Genomic DNA, 6,000 nt, shown 5'->3' with positions numbered 1-6,000 from the left:
GGTTTAACCTCAACACCTGACGGATTGAGAATTTCTCCTAATGTTCAACTGACGTAACCACGTTAAATTACAGTGTGGCTAAAATGACCTCACTAAGGCGGCGTCTGTAATCAGCCCTGCCTCTGACTGCATGAAACCTGACAACCAATACATCACTCAAGGCTGCATCTGCTTTTTATCCCTCATGAAAAGTTTTTTGTGCAGTGCTGTTTTCATGTAAAATGAACAGAATAGCAGCTTGTTTTTTACGAGCCGTCCCTGATGTCTGTAACCTGATGTCAAGACTTTTGCTGCCAAAGCTATTGAAGCGTTCGTGAATATGAAACTGCTGGGACTGCCAGATCTCTAAAAACAGTTCATACAGACATACAGACATACACGTAAATACACATGCTTGCAATGAAGACATGCTTTTTGCACGCTACAAACACTCCCCACATGATAGATGGATCAAATTAGACGCAAAAACAGCACGACAAACAGAAATAACTTTTGGAAAATATGTTCAAGTATTCAATGTGTTTGTCTGGTGTGTATACAAAGTGCCTACCATGGTGTTAATTATACAAGGGAAGAAAATTTGATTTTTAGTTGATTCGGGAGCAACAATTTGGGTTTAGTGAAGTTTTGTTCTTCAAATCAGAAGCTCTCTGGTAAACTAGGGTTTTTTTTTTTGTCCTTAGAGAAATGGTTAGAAAAATGGTTATCTCAGAGAAGTTCACCATTCTTATGATTTGTATATTCAGATCCTTAGGATCCTGAACTAGATAAGAAGGAAAATGTTCATTGTTTCTTTCTCCCTTCCATCTGAGTGTCCTGTAAATTTGTTATGCAGATTGCATTTGAGAGGCAAAGCAGCGGGTGTGGGAGAAGTTTGGAGAAGACATGGAGAAGAACTTTCGGTCGGCACCAAGGTGCTTCTGGAAAACTGTTCGTACAGTAAGGATGGGATATCCCTATTACCTCCTCAACTGAGGAGGTAATAGGGCGGGGAAGGAGCACTTTGAGGAACTCCTGAATCCGACTAATACGCCCTCTATGTTAGAGGCAGAGCTGGAGGATGATGGGGGATCATTGTCAATTTCTCAGGTGGAGGTCACTGATGTAGTCAAACAGCTCCACAGTGGCAAAGCCCCAGGGATTGATGAGATCCGTCCAGAAATGCTCAAGGCTCTGGGTGTGGAGGGGCTGTCCTGGTTGACACGCCTCTTCAACATTGCGTGGAAGTCTGGGACGGTGCCAAAGGAGTGGCAGACCCGGGTGGTGGTTCCCCTTTTTAGAGGGGGACCAGAGGGTGTGTGCCAATAACAGGGTATCACACTTCTCAGCCTCCCTGGTAAAGTCTACTCCAAGGTGCTGGAAAGGAGGGTTCGGCCGATAGTCGAACCTTGGGTTGAGGAGGAACAATGCGGATTCCGTCCTGGTCGTGGAACAACGGACCAGATCTTTACTCTCAAAGGATCCTGGAGGGACCAGTCTACATGTGTTTTGTGGATCTGGAAAGGGCATATGACCGGGTCCCCAGGAGACACTGTGGGAGGTGCAGCGGGAGTATGGGGTGAGGGGTCTCTTCTCAGGGCCATCCAATCTCTGTACAACCAAAGCAAGAGCTGTGTCCGGGTTCTCGGCAGTAAGTCGGACTCGTTTCAGGTGAGGGTTGGCCTCCGCCAGGGCTGCGCTTTGTCACCAATCCTGTTTGTAACATTTATGGACAGGATATCAAGGCGTAGCTGGGGTGGAGAGGGGTTGCAGTTCGGTGGGCTGGGGATCTCATCGCTGCTCTTTGCAGATGATGTGGTCCTGATGGCATCATCGGCCTGTGACCTTCAGCACTCACTAGATCGGTTTGCAGCCGAGTGTGAAGCAGTTGGGATGAGGATCAGCACCTCTAAATCTGAGGCCATGGTTCTCAGCAGGAAACCGATGGAGTGCCTCCTCCAGGTAGGGAATGAGTCCTTATCCCAAGTGAAGGAGTTCAAGTACCTTGGGGTTTTGTTCGCGAGTGAGGGGACAATGGAGCGGGAGATTGGTCGGAGAATCGGCGCAGCGTTATCGCACCGTTGTGACGAAAAAGAGAGCTGAGCCAGAAGGCAAAGCTCTCGATCTACCGGTCAGTTTTCGTTCCTACCCTTACCTATGGTCATGAAGGCTGGGTCATGACCGAAAGAACGAGATCCAGGGTACAAGCGGCGAAATGGGTTTCCTCAGGAGGGTCCCCTGCTGGAGCTGCTCCCCAGCGACCCAATACCGGATAAGCAGACAAAGATGGATGCATTTGAAAATGTCTATTTGAAATTGAAGACATTCTTTCACCCACGGGTCTTAGGAATGTTTATTCTTTTGCCCACTGGCTTTAAAGTTGTGCGGTTTGATAAAAGTCACTCTTTGGCTGACATATTTTTGTTGCAGCCTAAAAGCACGTATTTGTTTACAAATTTTAATGTAACACGACATGTCAGTCTGTTAATCTCTTGATTACGGTAACAAATTGGGACACCTGTAGTTAAGTTTAAGGAATCACAAATATTACATGCATTCCTTTTGTCACTTTTTGACCCTGATGAAGACTACTTTGAAAAGTTTTTTTTTTAACAAATCAAAGGACGAGTATGAGTTTTTTTTGTCTACTGGCATATACGCATGTCCAGTGGCTGTCACCTTGACTGATAAACTATTAGTTTTTCAGAAATTCTAACTCAAAAGCTCACATTCATGTTTCTTTGTCTCCAACAGAAGAGGAGACAGACCCAGGACACCTTGTGACTATTTGTAAAATTGACTGACTGGACTGACATTACTGATAATGTTTTTATTTGTCTCCATCGACAGGAGACTATAGAAAACCTATACGACAGCGTAGGCCTTGTATTCACAGTGTTTTACATATTCAGTGAACCTGTGACTACAATAGATGCATATTCACACGGTAAAAACGACATTTTATCTACTAATGTTTCACCACCTTTTGTCTCAGGTACAGCGTTATCTCTGGGCAAAACACACAAATGTGACGTGGATTGATAGACAAATTGTCAACCTGTAGTCATCAAGCTGCGTTCGGACTACAGGCCCCAGAATACATCAGTACACGCTAAAACAGAAAGTAATCGACAGAAGTTTTTAACTCTTTATTGACGGATGGGGTTTATAGTTCCATGTTTAGATTCTCCAACACGTACACTTATTCTCTCAAGTAACATAAATAAGAAGAATCATTTTTATTACAAATGTTAAAGTTTTGTTTTATTCAGGACCTTCGAGCAGTAAATGCAGTGGGTCTATGCTCAAGCACCTAATGTCATATAACATTCTGCAGGGAAAGTTAAATGTTTTCATTCTCTGTTGTTTTGTCTAACGTTTTTCTTTTCTCAGAGTTCCAGTAGAAAAGACAGTAAATATCATTTTATAGTTCTGGGTGATGGTAAGCTGTACACCTTGACACACCTTTGTGAGGAATACATTGAGTTGTTAATTTAATGATGCCATAAATTACAAAAAGAATAACAGTGTGTACCCTGGAGAAATCCTTCTTTTTTTTTGAGAGAGGACAGCCAGAGGAGGAGACACACACACACACCACACAGATAAGGCACAAGCTAAAACCAAACATGAGTTAGTACAAGTGAAATTTTGGTTTAAAGAAATGATTTTGATATACATTTTTGTTGAATGTTATATGATATAATGCTTCCCATAACAGGTAACGATTTGGATAAATAGAAGGCTAAAAACTTTAAGTTGTAATGATTCTTGGAACTAGCATATAGTAATTAGGGTTACTTTGGTTTGTAAACTGGAGATAAAAAATGACATAAACAATGTGTTTTGGGTAATTTGTCTTAGTTTAATGATATTGAATAAATGAAGGTTTAAATGAGATTTAATCCTAAAAGCAGTACATTTCATATTGTACTCTAATGAGTTTTTGGGTTGCTATATCACAAATTGTTTTAACTAAATTAGTTGATGTTGACGTTGAAAAATTTACTAAGGTGAAAATTCCCCTAAAGAAATTATTTATTGAACTTTTTGTTACGGATAAACAGGATTTGCTGTAAGACCTAGAACAATGTTAAGGATTAGAATATTAAACAGATTATTTATATTGCTTTTGAGTCATGAGCTTTGTCATGTCTCAAAAAGGAGGGATATAGTATAGCAATGATAAATAAGGGGTTTAATAAAGAATAAGGGAAAAGTAGCAAGGGAAAGAAAAAGTGTTAAATAAAAAAAAAAAAAAAAATTAGGTTGATTTTTCTAAAGACGTTTGAAACACTTGTTGTGACATCATTGTAGCTCCAGTTTAAAAGACCTTGAATAACCAAAGTGCTAGAATAGTTAACAACTGTACATTTAAAGAAAAAATCTGCTTAGCTGACAACAAAATTGACAAAATTGATAGTTGAACTGTAAACAAAAGGACCCCCTGATCCCTCATCTACCCCCTGATTGACACAGTAGTGTAAGGGATGCAATAGTAATTATTTTTGTTTTATTGGTTCCGATTTGCTCCAAAGAATCTTTATTTATACATAGGTAGGGAGAGGCCCATAATAAAAAAACACCTATTTCTTCCACGGCAGTATAAGGGAAATGATAGGCTAGGGTAATTTTCTTCTGCTCTTTTGGCCATGAGAATCCAGGTGTCAAGCCTGGGGATTCCGTGGTGATAACAACTTCAGGAGGAAGGATTGGCAGATAGACGGTGAAAAGAGAAAGAGAAAAGAAAAGGATGTTTGGCATACAAATGCTACTAAATTGGGGCTAATTGGGGCTTTGTACCTTATGTGGTTCCTCATGACCACACAAACTCAACTGATAGATTATTGATAAAGAAAGTAAATTATTCCTAAACAGCAATATTGTTAATATTGAACAAAGTTAAGTATAAAGACCTAGGCCATTTTGTTGTGTGCTTTAGAACTTAGGAAATGTTCCTTGTGGATCTTTTATTACATTGAAGTAATTTCACCTTCCACATTTTGATGACACATAGACACCACGTTTGACTCTTGAAAGATTATCTAATAGATACATTTTCTACTAAGGAATGACTTGGGTTTAGTTAGGAAATGTATGCGTGATGTAGGTCATAATGATTTTTGTTCACTATTTCTTCGCTTACAGAAATAAGCTATTTCCAGTGAAACTACACACATAGAATAACTGAATTTTATTTGTGCTGTGACAGCACTTAATGATGTTAGAGACAAGGAGGGGTAAGTGTTATTCTGATTCTTCTCAACTTTCACTCTGTGAGAGCTTTGATAATTGCACTGAGCGTGTTTCAATTGATTTATATTAAAATAACCAAAGGGGGGAAGCATTTGATGGCATTGGATAATTTAATTATCAGCTTTATAGAAAATTTGACTTCACCCGTATGGGTAGATATGAAATTACTAAATGTTCACATTCACACCAGGTTATTTTAATGTTTAAATACATAACACATTCTTTACACAAATTATAAGGCAGTAGTCTAATGTGACATTAACCAGTGACATTCAGGTCTAGGGTTTTTAGCAGATTATGTTTGGTCTTCAGATTTGTTTTTTTGTGTTTGCTATGTTATTACCCTAATCAAGAAAAAGAGTTCTTCATTCTTATGGTAAAAATGATTGAGCCTTCTGACGTATTCCGTCTTTCTGAATATGATAATAATGTTTGGACTCTGATACTGTTTTTTTTTACGTGAACACTCGCTACTATTTAAAAAAGAGGTTTTTTGTACTTTTCCATTTAACAGGTAAGAAATAAAATGAATATCCATAGGGTTGAATCTTTAAAAGTAAATTTTATTTTTGTGATTATTTTGTAATCAAAAGGGTGAACTGTGGTGGCAAATTTTATTTTAACCATTTGTTTAATTATATTAACCATTTGTTTAAAGATTGTTTTATAACGCCACAAGATTTAGCTTCTTCATGTGTAGATTCAAAAGACTCCAAGTGAAATAGTTGGCAACCGTGAACTATAGCCTAGAGAGTTATTTAGATT

Source organism: Perca flavescens, unplaced genomic scaffold (assembly GCF_004354835.1).
Source record: "Perca flavescens isolate YP-PL-M2 unplaced genomic scaffold, PFLA_1.0 EPR50_1.1_unplaced_scaf_3, whole genome shotgun sequence".
Lineage (NCBI taxonomy): Eukaryota > Metazoa > Chordata > Actinopteri > Perciformes > Percidae > Perca > Perca flavescens.
This window is presented reverse-complemented; position numbering follows the sequence as displayed.